A 12,878-nucleotide genomic window follows, 5' to 3' on the forward strand; every position below is an offset into this window, starting at 1 on the left:
GCACCTGCAAGTTCCTGATCCAACAGGTTCCAGACGTGCTCAATGGGATTGAGATCCGGGCTCTTCGCTGGCCATGGCAGAAAACTGACATTCCTGTCTTGCAGGAAATCACGCACAGAACGAGCAGTATGGCTGGTGGCATTGTCATGCTGGAGGGTCATGTCAGGATGAGCCTGCAGGAAGGGTACCACATGAGGGAGGAGGATGTCTTCCCTGTAAACGCAGAGCGTTAAGATTGCCTGCAATGACAACATGCTCAATCCGATGATGCTCTGACACACTGCCCCAGACCATGACGGAGCCTCCACCTCCAAATCGATCCTGCTCCAGAGTACAGGCCTCGGGGTAACGTTCATTCCTTCAACGATAAACGCGAATACGACCATCACCCCTGGTGAGACAAAACCGCGACTCGTCAGAGAAGAGCACTTTTTGCCAGTCCTGTCTGGTCCAGCGACGGTGGGTTTGTGCCCATAGGCGACGTTGTTGCCGGTGATGTCTGGTGAGGACCTGCCTTACAACATGCCTACAAGTCCTCAGTCCAGCCTCTCTCAGCCTATTGCGGACAGTCTGAGCACTGATGAAGGGATTGTACGTTTCTGGTGTAACTCGGGCAGTTGTTGTTGCCATCCTGTACCTGTCCCGCAGGTGTGATGTTCGGATGTACCGATACTGTGCACGTGTTGTTACACGTGGTCTGCCACTGTGAGGACGATCAGCTGTCCGTCCTGTCTTAGGCGTCTCACAGTACGGACATTGCAATTTATTGCCCTGGTCACATCTGCAGTCCTCATGCCTCCTTGCAGCATGCCTAAAGCACGTTCACACAGATGAGCAGGGACCCTGAGCATCTTTCTTTTGGTGTTTTTCAGAGTCAGTAGAAAGACCTTTTTTAGTGTCCTAAGTTTTCATAACTGTGACCTTAATTGCCTACCGTCTGTAAGCTGTTAGTGTCTTAATGACTGTTCCACAGGTGCATGTTCATTAATTGTTCATGGTTCATTGAACAAGCATAGGAAACAGTTTTTAAACCCTTTACAATGAAGATCTGTGAAGTTATTTGGATTTTTACGAATTATCTTTGAAAGACAGGGTCCTGAAAAAGGGACGTTTCTTTTTTTGCTGACTTTACATTAAGTTATACAGTGAGGGAAAAAAGTATTTGATCCCCTGCTGATTTTGTACGTTTGCCCACTGACAAAGAAAGGATCAGTCTCTAATTTTAATGGTAGGTTTATTTGAACAGTGAGAGACAGAATAACAACAAAAATATCCAGAAAAACATATGTCAAAAATGTTATAAATTGATTTGCATTTTAAATGAGGGAAATAAGTATTTGAACCCCTCTCAATCATTTACATTTACATTTACATTTAAATCATTTAGCAGACGCTCTTATCCAGAGCGACTTACAAATTGGATAGATACATCAGTAGAGACTGGGGATAGATACATCAGTAGAGACTGGGGATAGATACATCAGTAGAGACTGGGGTTAGATACATCAGTAGAGACTGGGGATAGATACATCAGTAGAGACTGGGGATAGATACATCAGTAGAGACTGGGGATAGATACATCAGTAGAGACTGGGGATAGATACATCAGTAGAGACTGGGGATAGATACATCAGTAGAGACTGGGGATAGATACATCAGTAGAGTCTGGGGATAGATACATCAGTAGAGACTGGGGTTAAATACATCAGTAGAGACTGGGGATAGATACATCAGTAGACACTGGGGATAGATACATCCCACTGCCCTGTGGACAGTAGAAACTGGGGTTAGATACATCAGCAGAGTCTGGGGATAGATACATCAGTAGAGACTGGGGATAGATACATCAGTAGAGACTGGGGTTAGATACATCAGTAGAGACTGGGGATATATACATCAGTAGAGACTGGGGATAGATACATCAGTAGAGACTGGGGATAGATACATCAGTAGAGACTGGGGATAGATACATCAGTAGAGACTGGGGTTAGATACATCAGTAGAGACTGGGGATAGATACATCAGTAGAGACTGGGGATAGATACATCAGTAGAGACTGGGGTTAGATACATCAGTAGAGACTGGGGTTAGATACATCAGTAGAGACTGGGGATAGATACATCAGTAGAGACTGGGGATAGATACATCAGTAGAGACTGGGGATAGATACATCAGTAGAGACTGGGGATAGATACATCAGTAGAGACTGGGGTTAGATACATCAGTAGAGACTGGGGATAGATACATCAGTAGAGACTGGGGTTAGATACATCAGTAGAGACTGGGGTTAGATACATCAGTAGAGACTGGGGTTAGATACATCAGTAGAGACTGGGGATAGATACATCAGTAGAGACTGGGGATAGATACATCAGTAGAGACTGGGGATAGATACATCAGTAGAGACTGGGGTTAGATACATCAGTAGAGACTGGGGATAGATACATCAGTAGAGACTGGGGATAGATACATCAGTAGAGACTGGGGATAGATACATCAGTAGAGACTGGGGATAGATACCTCAGTAGAGAGTGGGGATAGATACATCCCACTGCCCTGTGGATGCACAGAACAGACAGAAGAGGATTGGGGTTAATCATCAAGTAGGTGAAAGCAGCTAAACCACAGCTATCTGCTCTACAGGAAACACCTTATCATTCCCGCTATCTGCTCTACAGGAAACACCTCATCATTACTGCCGTCTGCTCTACAGGAAACACCTTATCATTACAGCCGTCTGCTCTACAGGAAACACCTTATCATTACTGCCGTCTGCTCTACAGGAAACACCTTATCATTACAGCCGTCTGCTCTACAGGAAACACCTTATCATTACTGCCGTCTGCTCTACAGGAAACACCTCATCATTACTGCCGTCTGCTCTACAGGAAACACCTCATCATTACAGCCATCTGCTCTACAGGAAACACCTTATCATTACAGCCGTCTGCTCTACAGGAAACACCTTATCATTACTGCCGTCTGCTCTACAGGAAACACCTTATCATTACTGCCGTCTGCTCTACAGGAAACACCTTATCATTACTGCCGTCTGCTCTACAGGAAACACCTTATCATTACTGCCGTCTGCTCTACAGGAAACACCTCATCATTACTGCCGTCTGCTCTACAGGAAACACCTTATCATTACTGCCGTCTGCTCTACAGGAAACACCTCATCATTACTGCCGTCTGCTCTACAGGAAACACCTCATCATTACTGCCGTCTGCTCTACAGGAAACACCTTATCATTACTGCTATCTGCTCTACAGGAAACACCTTATCATTACTGCTATCTGCTCTACTGTTGTATACAGTAGATAAGAAATGGCTTATTTACTGAGCTACCTCTTTACACATTATCACTGAACTGTTATTATAGGATATGATACCAAATGAAAGCATCAAATCAATTAATCTGTTTCATTGATTAATTAATCAATCAGTGACATGAGAAACGGAATCCTCTTACTCAATCAGAAAGATTTCTGGCTCCCAGGTGTCTTTTATACAGGTAACGAGTTGAGATTAGGAGCACACTCTTAATGGGAGTGCTCCTAATCTCACCTTGTTACCTGTATAAAAGACACCTGTCCACAGAAGCAATCAATCAATCAGATTCCAAACTCTCCACCATGGCCAAGACCAAAGAGCTCTCCAAGGATGTCAGGGACAAGATTGTAGACCTACACAAGGCTGGAATGGGCTACAAGACCATCGCCAAGCAGCTTGGTGAGAAGGTGACAACAGTTGGTGCGATTATTCGCAAATGGAAGAAACACAATAAAACTGTCAATCTCCCTCGGCCTGGGGCTCCATGCAAGATCTCACCTCGTGGAGTTGCAATGATCATGAGAACGGTGAGGAATCAGCCCAGAACTACACGGGAGGATCTTGTCAATGATCTCAAGGCAGCTGGGACCATAGTCACCAAGAAAACAATTGGTAACACACTACGCCGTGAAGGACTGAAATCCTGCAGCGCCCGCAAGGTCCCCCTGCTCAAGAATACATATTCATGCCCGTCTGACATTTGCCAATGAACATCTGAATGATTCAGAGGACAACTGGGTGAAAGTGTTGTGGTCAGATGAGACCAAAATGGAGCTCTTTGGCATCAACTCAACTCACCGTGTTTGGAGGAGGAGGAATGCTGCCTATGACCCCAAGAACACCATCCCCACCGTCAAACATGGAGGTGGAAACATTATGCTTTGGGGGTGTTTTTCTGCTAAGGGGACAGGATAACTCCCCCGCATCAAAGGGACGATGGACGGGGCCATGTACCGTCAAATCTTGGGTGAGAACCTCGTTCCCTCAGCCAGGGCTTTGAAAATGGGTCGTGGATGGGTATTCCAGCATGACAATGACCCAAAACACAGGGCCAAGGCAACAAAGGAGTGGCTCAAGAAGAAGCACATTAAGGTCCTGGAGAGGCCTAGCCAGTCTCCAGATCTTAATCCCATAGAAAATCTGTGGAGGGAGCTGAAGGTTCAAGTTACCAAACGTCAGCCTCGAAACCTTAATGACTTGGAGAAGATCTGCAAAGAAGAGTGGGACAAAATCCCTCCTGAGATGTGTGCAAACCTGGTGGCCAACTACAAGAAACGTCTGACCTCTGTGATTGCCAACAAGGGTTTTGCCACCAAGTACTAAGTCATGTTTTGCAGAGGGGTCAAATACTTATTTCCCTCATTAAAATGCAAATCATTTTATAACATTTTTGACATGCGTTTTTCTGGATTTTTGTTGTTGTTATTCTGTCTCTCACTGTTCAAATAAACCTACCATTAACATTATAGTCTGATAATTTCTTTGTCAGCGGGCAAACATACAAAATCAGCAGGGATCAAATACTTTTTCCCCTCACTGTACCAGCTCCAGTAAAGACATCAGAGACTCGGGTGACTTCTACATCATCTTTACTAAATAACATAACACATAACACCGGGCCTCTGCGTGCTCTTGAGGGGCCACTGGCTGTTGTTTAAGGGCCTCTGGGTGCTCTTGAGGGGCCACTGGCTGCTGTTTAAGGGCCTCTGGGTGCTCGAGGGGCCACTGGATGATGATGGTATGTCAGGTGCTTCAGAAACAACTGAAGCCACACTTTATGATTGTGAACTCTGAAAGAGAGGAATAACAGGGAAGCAACAAGTTCTAAAATTAATGAATTACACTGATGTAACTGAAAAAATAGGGCAAATCAAAAAATGTGAACGTCAAATATATTCAATAAAGAAATAGTACCTCTGTGCCTCACTGAAGCATGACCTTTGATGTGGTTGTTGACCATATATTGTTCAGCCTTATCTGTGCCCAAGGGGCAGTGATGAAGTTGACTGCTGCTGCATTTTTACATTTTGTGACTCTCGCCCTCCAATAACACACTAACTTGTCTCTACACATAACAAAAAATAAGCATAGACATAAAATGCATGATAATTAGAAAGGCAGAAAATAAGCAAAAGGCATTTAATTTATGCTATGTGCAGGCTGTGTAGACTCGCTATGTTTAACTTAGGGAATGGCCATTGGCATCAATTATTATTATTATTTGACCCTGCTGGTCATCTATGAACATTTGAACATCTTGGCCATGTGCTGTTATAAACTCCACCCGGCACAGCCAGAAGAGGACTGGCCACCCCTCAAAGCCTGGTTCCTCTCTAGGTTTCTTCCTAGGTTCTGGCCTTTCTAGGAGTTTTTCCTAGCCACCGTGCTTCTACACCTGCATTGCTTGCTGTTTGGGGGTTTAGGCTGGGTTTCTGTACTGCACTTTGAGATATCAGCTGATGTAAGAAGGGCTTTATAAATAAACGTGATTGATTGATCAACAATACACATTTAGAGCCAGCCAAATACAACAAGGCATACATTGAAGAAACATAGAAAATCAACGATCAAATCGATTACATAGCTGTACATGTAAACCTAGGCTTACTGCTCAAGTAGGCACATTTGTCCAAATAAGATTCCCTCATTATAAACAATTAGCTAGCTCACGTGCGAAAAGGTGCTATTGCTAATTAGCTAGCTCACGTGCAGATGGGTGCTAATTAACGCTATGCTAACATCGGTGCGGTATAAAAATATACCACTGCACTGGTATAACATAAATATTAAAAAGGACATTATGCATAATGACAGTCTCACTTACTTCCATGGTTTATATAAATAACAATGGTATAACATGCATGGTTAAAATGAGTGCGTATTGAGTGCAAGCATTTGGCACCTGCTCTGCATTTAATTATTTCCAGGTCTTTGTAACCAATAGTCATTGTAATGCAAGCTTCTATATTGATATTATCACAGGCAAATGGATGGATGTCATCTTCCTCCCACTTTCCATCCTGCATCCAGTCTTATGAATCAGCAAGCATGTTCATAGAAGTAGCAGACTAAGGTCAAACTTCCTTCACCGGGGAGTTTATTACGCTAGGATAGAAGATGGTTTGCAGACAGTCATATTTCTGATGATGCTTGGAGTAATTCAATTTTTATGGACGCATTGATATTGTATGACTCCAATGTATTTTCTACATAAAAAATGATGTATTTTATTTTTATAATTTGCCCCCAGATATGTCTAAAAGCACATCATCATGTCTAAAGGCACAGTGATTCTGGCCTACAGTGGACACCTCCTGTATCTTGGTGTGGTTGAAGGAAGAAGGATATAATGTCATCACATACTTGGTAAGCCCAAGAAAGTATCTGTGGGACAAGCGTGCGTGTGCAACTAGTGGGGGAAATATAACTTGGGGTTGGTCAGCACACAGCCATCCAGTTGGTGGGGTGCTCTTGTTTATTGTACATCAACCTATTAGAGCCTAAATATGTCATTAGTGTCCTGGAAGCTGAAACCCCAAGGAATGTTCATTTGACGCAATTCTAGAAAGGATGGATTAATTTTGCCTAGCAATGTGTTTTTTTAATAAACTAGGCAAGTCAGTTAAGAACAAATTCTTATTTACAATGACAGCCTACCCCAGCCAAACCTGGACAACGCTGGGCCAATTGTGTACCGCTCTATGGGACTCCCAATCACAGACAGATGTGATGTAGCCTGGATTTGAACCAGGGACTGCAGTGACACCTCTTGCACTGAGATGCAGTTGTCAAGGCTTTCGGAAGGATCGGACCAATACGCAGCGTGATCGTAGTTCCACATCTTTTATTCAGTCGTGAAACTAATGCAATAAACCATAACCTTGAAATACAAAAACAAGAAAGCTGTGACGCAGAGCAGGCATACACTACTCACAAAATAATCACCCACAAAACACCAGTGGGACAAACATCAACTTAAATATGGCCTCCAATTAGAGACAACGACAACCGGCTGCCTCTAATTGGAGGTCATGCCAAACAAAAACAAACCTGTGGCTCAGTTGGTAGAGCATGGTGTTTGCAACACCAGAATGGTGTGTGCAACGCCACGGTTGTGGGTTCGATTCCCACGGGGGGCCAGTACAACAACAAAAATTGTACCCCCCCCTTAAAAGATTTAGATGCACTATTGTAAAGTGGTTGTTCCACTGGATATCATAAGGTGAATCCACCAATTTGTAAGTCGCTCTGGATAAGAGTGTCTGCTAAATGACTTAAATGTAAATGTATGCATTCACTACTGTAAGTTGCTCTGGATAAAATGTAAAAACAAAACTAGAAACTAAACATAGAAATACAAAAACGGACAAACACCCCCTGTCACGCCCTGACCTACTCTACCATAGAAAATAACAACTTACTATGGTCAGGACGTGACAGCAGTGCCTTAGACCGCTGTGCCACTCGGGAGCCCAGTGTGTTAACCCCCACAAAAGTGCTATCTGTCTGCATAATGCTTGTGGAAAACTGGCTGGATTAACTTTTTGCCCTTTGGCCATTTCAGAACTGCACACAATGTAGTTCTGAACTCTTCATTCAGTTGCTGGCTTAAGAAAGGGGTGCAAGGGTAGTGCCTCCTGTTGGTGTTGGGATGAATCATTTGGAGGGAAGGAGAACAGAAAGGTTGGCACTGTACCAATGGGTAACCTGTTTTTCCTTGTTGAATCCCAAAGCATGTCTTCTCTTGTGTTATGTCCCCTGTGGCTCAGTTGGTAGAGCATGGTGTTTGCAACGCGAGCATGGTGTGTGCAACGCCAGGGTTGTGGGTTCGATTCCCACGGGGGGCCAGTACAAAAAAAAAAAATGCATGAAATTTAATGAAATGAAATGTATGCATTCACTACTGTAAGTCGCTCTGGATAAGAGTGTCTGCTAAATGACTAAAATGTAAATGTTATGTTGTGATAAATAAAACCTCTGTAAAACAAGCAGCCAAGCAAGCAGTCTGAAGACCCCAGAGGCAGACAAAGACAGGCATACCTCAGTTATGTAGCACAATGCCTTGTTCAAAAAAAGGCTTGGGCGGGATCCAGATTTTCATACTGTTCTTCTGCCATCTCGGGATTTACATGTATTACTGGCATGGCATGTAAGGGGGTGCTAAAAATGCACAAAAAGCCCATTGGTTGTCTTTTACCCGAATGCAAATACAATTAGTATAGCTAATAGCCATTTTTGGTGAGTGTGGACATTGACAAGTGAAAGTGAACGAGATAAATTGTGCAAATTAACAAAATTGTGATTAAATCAAATCAAACTTTTTTGTCACATGCGTCGAATACAACAAGTGAAATGCTTACTTACAAGCCCTTAACTCTTCTTGAACTGCACAATTGGTTAAAAAAATATACTGCTCAAAAAAATAAAGGGAACACTTAAAAAAAACATCCTAGATCTGAATGAAAGAAATAATCTTATTAAATACTTTTTTCTTTACATAGTTGAATGTGCTGACAACAAAATCACACAAAAATAATCAATGGAAATCCAATTTATCAACCCATGGAGGTCTGGATTTGGAGTCACACTCAAAATTAAAGTGGAAAACCACACTACAGGCTGATCTAACTTTGATGTAATGTCCTTAAAACAAGTCAAAATGAGGCTCAGTAGTGTGTGTGGCCTCCAAGTGCCTGTATGACCTCCCTACAACGCCTGGGCATGCTCCTGATGAGGTGGCGGATGGTCTCCTGAGGGATCTCCTCCCAGACCTGGACTAAAGCATCCGCCAACTCCTGGACAGTCTGGTGCAACGTGGCGTTGGTGGATGGAGCGAGACATGATGTCCCAGATGTGCTCAATTGGATTCAGGTCTGGGGAACGGGCGGGCCAGTCCATAGCATCAATGCCTTCCTCTTGCAGGAACTGCTGACACACTCCAGCCACATGAGGTCTAGCATTGTCTTGCATTAGGAGGAACCCAGGGCCAACCGCACCAGCATATGGTCTCACAAGGGGTCTGAGGATCTCATCTCGGTACCTAATGGCAGTCAGGCTACCTCTGGCGAGCACATGGAGGGCTGTGCGGCCCCCCAAAGAAATGCCACCCCACACCATGACTGACCCACCGCCAAACCGGTCATGCTGGAGGATGTTGCAGGCAGCAGAACGTTCTCCACGGCGTCTCCAGACTCTGTCACGTCTGTCACGTGCTCAGTGTGAACCTGCTTTCATCTATGAAGAGCACAGGGCGCCAGTGGCGAATTTGCCAATCATGGTGTTCTCTGGCAAATGCCAAACATCCTGCACGGTGTTGGGCTGTAAGCACAACCCCCACCTGTGGACGTCGGGCCCTCATACCACCCTCATGGAGTCTGTTTCTGACCGTTTGAGCAGACACATGCACATTTGTGGCCTGCTGGAGGTCATTTTGCAGGGCTCTGGCAGTGCTCCTCCTGCTCCTCCTTGCACAAAGGCGGAGGTAGCGGTCCTGCTGCTGGGTTGTTGCCCTCCTACGGTCTCCTCCACGTCTCCTGATGTACTGGCCTGTCTCTTGGTAGCGCCTCCATGCTCTGGACACTACGCTGACAGACACAGCAAACCTTCTTGCCACAGCTCGCATTGATGTGCCATCCTGGATGAGCTGCACTCCCTGAGCCACTTGTGTGGGTTGTAGACTCCGTCTCATGCTACCACTAGAGTGAAAGCACCGCCAGCATTCAAAAGTGACCAAAACATCAGCCAGGAAGCATAGGAACTGAGAAGTGGTCTGTGGTCCCCACCTGCAGAACCACTCCTTTATTGGGGGTGTCTTGCTAATTGCCTATAATTTCCACCTGTTGTCTATTCCATTTGCACAACAGCAAGTGAAATTTATTGTCAATCAGTGTTGCTTCCTAAGTGGACAGTTTGATTTCACAGAAGTGTGATTGACTTGGAGTTACATTGTTTTGTTTAAGTGTTCCCTTTATTCTTTTGAGCAGTGTATTTACCAAATAAACTAAAGTAAAAAATAATACAAAGTAACACAATAACATAAAAATAACGAGGCTATATACAGGTTAGAGGTAATTTGTACATGTAGGTAGGGGTGAAGTGATTCTGCATACATAATAAACAGCAAGTAGCAGCAGTGTACAAAACAAATGGTGGGGGGTCAATGTTATAGTCCGGTGGCCATTTGATTAATTGTTCAGCAGTCTTATGGCTTGGGGGTAGAAGCTGTTAAGGAGCCTTTTGGTCCTAGACTTGCCGCTCCGGGACCGCTTCCCGTGCGGTAGCAGAGAGAACAGCCTATGACTAGGGTGACTGGAGTCTCTGACAATTTTATGGGCTTTCCTCTGACACTGCTTATTATACAGGTCCTGGATGTCAGGAAGCTTGGCCTCAGTGATATACTGGGCCGGACATACTATCCTCTAGCGCCTTACTGTCAGATGCCGAGCAGTTGCTATACCAGGCGGTGAAGCAACCAGTCAGGATGCTCTCGATGCATGCTTGTCTGAAGAAAGAGCAGCATGTGTACACGGTGCAGAAGGGAGAAGAACAGAGGAGGAGTAAAACACTAGTGGGAAGCACATTGAGGGGTAAATGGCAGCTGTACAGAACTCATCCACAACTATTTGACTTTTCAAACACGGCAGAAAGATAACACCCCATCTGTTTATAAATTCAGCCACTTACTTAGCTAACTAAAAATTAAATCAAATACACAGCTGGAGAGTATAGCACATCTTAAACAGTTATAAGATATCTGATGGCAAACATTTAGTAGTGAATTGCATACAAGTGTATCTTCATCACCTCATGTGGGCCACACAGCAGAGAGACTCACTGATTAGATATAGAACGCTATGGACTCACCAGCTCCCACTTTCTCCAGTTGTGCTGTTTACAACGAGCACATGACTGGCTGTTATTCTGGGGAACTATGGTAAACTTCATAATGTAAAATAATGTGTCAGGCGAAATGAAGAACGCAATCTGCTTTATCTCCTGATGTATTGCACAAGTTGACTGCAAGGATTTACTTCAAGTAGCTACAAATATTGAAATGTATTCAAAAACTTGATAAGCTAGATGCAAGACTTTGCTCTCGCAGTCACCTTCACACGGTTAAAGCGTGGTAGACAGGGCACCACAACAGCAAAGGACCCTCCGGTTGCCTGCTCAATCCGCACTTCATTTTCCCAACTGAGCTGGGATTCGACCCAGTAACCCAAACCCTTGTACTTAGATGTCTTGTTATCTATTATACTTAGGTTGGATTTGTTAAGTCTTCATTTATGAGTTACCGGAAAGAGAAAAACACATGGTTAATCTCAGCAGAAATCCCTCCATGATATTCATGGAGCAGCACTCCATGTACTGCTAGACTGTGTAGAAGCACATCAGTTGGGTCAGCTCAACGGACGTGATCTGAATGTTAAAATGGTGGGCGATGGGACTTCAGCAGCAAGCAATGACTTAGGTCTCTGGGGAGACAGACCAGGGATGAAGACACAGGAAATGATGTGGAGATGGGATACAGTAAATTAATTATGAACCATTTAATTGCGTTTCTGTGCAAAGCTTTGTTGCACAGATGGAGTTTTGGATCTGCTCGTGTTTCTTGACTTTAATAGGGATGTTGACATGGTTTGCTTTCGATTGAGGCTGTGACAATGTCTGTTGTCATGGCACCCAGGGCTCTGATTTCCTGACTAAGTGCTTTTGTAAACATGATATTGAAGTTTGAGGAACATGACCAATTTGTACCCTTTTCACTGAAAAACTTTTCTCTGAACAGCACATAACAGTTGTGGTATGCTATTTTAGGCACCAGTTGATTAGTTGTAACTAAAACTCTCTTGCAGGTTAATATTGGACAAGAAGAGGACGTTGATGCTGCAAAGAAGAAAGCGGAGCGTCTTAGAGCAAAGAAGGTAAATAGCCTGAGCTGTCATGACATTGGTAAGACAAAGTAGGAAAGTGGTATGGAGCATTCAGTTCTGACTTGTGTTAGTGTCTAAGTGTAGACCTAATTTTTGCAATGGCAAAGTTGATTTTGATAAGGTCAAAGAGGAGATTAGGATCAGTCGAAGTAAACATTGTAATACAGAGATTTTGGGGTACAGGTAGTTGTGAAAATGCAAAGGTTGGTACCACCAGAGGCGAAAAAGCCAAGGCCAATAGCATGGTGGCTAAAAAAGCATGTCTTAAAGGAGATAATTAATAATAAGAGTCTCAAGACGATATAGTCATTCTGAGTTACGTATACATGCATCATTACAGACGTTGGTTGATATGAAACTGATACAAATTTCAATTGAACAATGAGAACAGTGAGACATTTGCTACTTTGGGTACAGAGAGTGATGTTGAGCAGGCTGAGTCAATTCAAGGTTGAACTGTCAGTTCCTGAGGCTTAGAATTATGTGTCCTGACATCTGGGTCAAAAGGTTATGGGAAAACAATTAAGCAGGCAAATCATATTATGATTGTAAGCAAAGATATCAAATCAAATGTATTTTTATATAGCCCTTCGTACATCAGCTGATATTCT

The 12,878-nt window shown here is 43.8% G+C and overlaps 1 pseudogene; it reads left to right on the forward strand.

Annotated features, from left to right (window-relative positions):
- Positions 1 to 6,606: 6,606 nt before the first annotated feature.
- LOC106567012 (argininosuccinate synthase-like) overlaps positions 6,607 to 12,878 on the forward strand; it is a 55,368-nt pseudogene continuing 49,096 nt past the window's right edge.

The sequence above is a fragment of the Salmo salar genome, chromosome ssa01, assembly GCF_905237065.1.
Source record: "Salmo salar chromosome ssa01, Ssal_v3.1, whole genome shotgun sequence".
Classification (NCBI taxonomy): domain Eukaryota; kingdom Metazoa; phylum Chordata; class Actinopteri; order Salmoniformes; family Salmonidae; genus Salmo; species Salmo salar.